The sequence below is a fragment of the Chinchilla lanigera genome, unplaced genomic scaffold (genome assembly GCF_000276665.1).
Source record: "Chinchilla lanigera isolate Chin_1 unplaced genomic scaffold, ChiLan1.0 scaffold00005, whole genome shotgun sequence".
NCBI classification, from domain to species: Eukaryota; Metazoa; Chordata; class Mammalia; order Rodentia; family Chinchillidae; genus Chinchilla; species Chinchilla lanigera.
Genome location: NW_004955406.1, coordinates 40,031,786 through 40,034,898, shown reverse-complemented (window position 1 = coordinate 40,034,898; position 3,113 = coordinate 40,031,786). Strand labels below are relative to the sequence as shown.

Genomic DNA, 3,113 nt, shown 5'->3' with positions numbered 1-3,113 from the left:
CAAAAGTTAAAGACATCATATTACAGTGATACCTGCATACCTATGCTCATAGCAGCACAATACAGAATAGCTAAATCTTGGAAACAGCCTATATGCTTATTCCCGTGCCATAAGTTTTCATTTCTTCAGTTTCTTCTGGGATATCTTTCCTTTCTGCACAACTTCCTCCTCTGGTTTAGGAACAATTTGTTCCTTTTCAGTAAGGGTCATCTCAGTGTGGCAGGGGAGCTCATGTATGGGTTAACCAGGCCACGAGCTCTGTAAGTACGTCGGCACCTCTTGGGTGCTTTGCTCACCTGGATGTGTTCAATGACCAGAGAATCTACCTCTAAACCCTTAAGTTCAGCATTACCCACTGCATTTTTAAGCATGTGCAGCAAAAATTCAGCACTCTTTTTGGGCCACCGACACTGTGTCCAGCCCCACTGTTTGGCCTGGGCACACCTGCCAATGCCACCATTGTAACGCCGGAATGGCACACATTGCTTCTTTAATGTGACATTCTGCAGATACTTGGTGGCCTTTTGGATATGCTGACCCTTGATGGCCTGGGCAGTTTCACAAATGTTCTTAAAGTGAACATGAAGATTTGAGCCTCTTGATTTGCCTGATTTTGTGCGGTTTTCTGGGTCAACAGAGTAGCGAACTATTTTCACAGGTCACCCCAGGCTGCTTCCAGGAAGAGAAACTGGTAAGTCCTAAAGACAAAAAATAAATAGATGTTGGGGAAAAAAGAAAAATATTTTAAAAGGGGGCGGAGAAAGGGAAAAACAGAATTGAGCTGTGTTACGTATGCGTACCAATTCCCTACAATGAATATAATCATTATGTACTGCAAACATGTACTAATAAAATTTTTTTAAAAAAATACAAAAAATCTTTTTAAAAAATCTTAATCTCATGGGTCAAATTTGTGATACCATGTGTTATGGCTTCCAAATAGTGGATGTGTTTAAATAAAGTAGATCTTGCCAGTGATACAGCTCAGTGGCACAGTGCCTGCCTGGCAAGCACAAGGTCGTGAGTTTAATTCTTGGTACCAAAAAAACTTTAAGAAATTTAAAATAAATAAATAAAGTAGATCTGGTTCCAAAATAAAAAAGAGAGAGAGCAGAAGGTGACTTTTAAACCACTGCCCTGAGATTCATCGTGGACTCCAGCAACCAGGGATGCAGAGGAGGTAAGAGATGGGACTTGGGGACAGGGTGCCCACCCCTGGGATGCTGCACCCACAAGGAACAAGGGATGTGGTGCACAGGAGACACAAGTAGTGCCCACTCTGCCTCCATCAGTGAGTTAGGGTTCACTGCTCCCCTCCCAGGTTTTGGTTTCCTCCTGTGTTATGGGGAGCTGGTCCCCTGCCCTCCCAGGCTGATGTGGGCAATGGGAGGGGGCATCCTCTTTCTAGCGGGTGCCTGTCGGCCTGAACCCCTCCACCCACTCACTCTGCCACTGCAGGTCCTGCCCTGACATTTACCCAAGACACTGGCTCCTGACGTGCAGAGCTCCTCCACCCGCTGCCCTCTATGTCCCTTCCAGATGACATCACCAGCCACGTAGACAGTGACCTGGCTATACCCTGGCCTCTTGGCTCCTGGGGTCCCCACTTGCAACAGCCCCACCTCTGCTCCACTGTTCCCCACGTCAGACTCTGCCCTTATCACCCCTGAGACCGGCTTTACCTCCAGAGCGGCGTAAACATTCCTCTGCCCCTGGTTTCTAACTGCCCTGCCCTGGGAGGAGCCAGCCATGCACTGTCTGCGAACCCGAACTGATCAGCTGCGCCCTGTGTGGGACAGAGGAGTCAGAGACCAGGGGAGACTGGCTTCCTATGTAATTCTGGTCACCTCCCCAAATCCTCTTGGTTTCCGAAGCAGCTTCCTCCCACTTTCCATCATGACTCCAAACCCTCCGTTTTCCTCATGCTTTCAACCCCCTCTCAACCCCAGCCCTTAGCAGAATTCCTTGCTTCCTGCCTGTCAGAGGTGATAATGGCCACCAGGGAGGTCATCCCTCAGCTTCCGACACAGAGCCATGAAACCATCCGCACACTCCCTGTCTTCCTTTCTCCGGTGCCAGCGCACCGTGCTCACTCTGCGTGCCCTTCACTGTCAGGAATCTGCATTCACTAGTCCTCCCTCTCCCGAGCCCTCTGTACCTTCCATATGCACAGCTCCCTCCCACCATGAAGGATGGGTGGGGGGAGAGGAAGGAGGAGGAAGAGGAAGGAGGAGGGGGAGGAAGAGGAAGAGGAAGGGGAGGGGGAGGGGAAAGAAGCAGGGTGGAGAAAAGAACAGCCCTCATGCGGCACTCATTCTCCTCCAGTTCCCAGCCTCCTCCCTCCTTACAGCCCAGCCTCTGAAATAGCTGCCCCTTCCTATGCCGCCTTCATCTCCTTACCTTTTATCCGGCCTTTCTGAGGTACTCTAAGAAGCTACCATATTCAGTAGGAATTTATTTCTCACAGTTCTGATAGCTGAGGATCCTGAGACCAAGGTGTCAGCAGAAGTGTCTGCCCAGGGTCCGCTGCTGGCCCACAGATGGCACGTGGTATTGTGTCTCCACATGGTGGGGGCAGAAGAGTGCCCTTAGGCCTCTTTTTTAAGCACTCTAATGTTGTCAAGAGGACTGTGCCCTCATGACCTACTCACCTCTCAAAAACTACCTCCTCATACTCTCAGGCACAGGGTTAGGATCTCTGCATATAATCTGGAGCACATAAACATTCCCATCGTAGCACTTACTGTCATCTTTCAGCCCATCCTGTCTGGATTCCCACCCTGTGAATGACCAAAAAGCAGCACCAATAGCCCGAATGTCCCCATTTTCCTGAAAATCTCCCCCGGCCTTGGTGAGGTGACCAAGGCTCAGCATCTTTCCTTTGCCACTCTCTTCCCACATCCTTAGGGACCTGCTGCTTTTCTCCACCCCTCTGGTCTTTGTGGTCTCCTCTGCAGACTCCTCCTTCACTGAAGCTTAGAGGCCTGGGCCTTCTCACTGTCCCTTCCCTGGCTCGTCTCACTCATGCTGCTAGCATCAGGTACCGATTGCAATAAAGCAGAATCCTTCACCCAGGTCTACACGGCCCCCTACATTGACATCAGCCCCGGGGA

At 50.2% G+C, this 3,113-nt stretch overlaps 1 pseudogene; it reads right to left on the bottom strand.

The window, feature by feature from the left end:
• Window positions 1-96: 96 nt before the first annotated feature.
• Window positions 97-1,751, bottom strand: LOC106146448 (annotated as a pseudogene).
• Window positions 1,752-3,113: the final 1,362 nt, after the last annotated feature.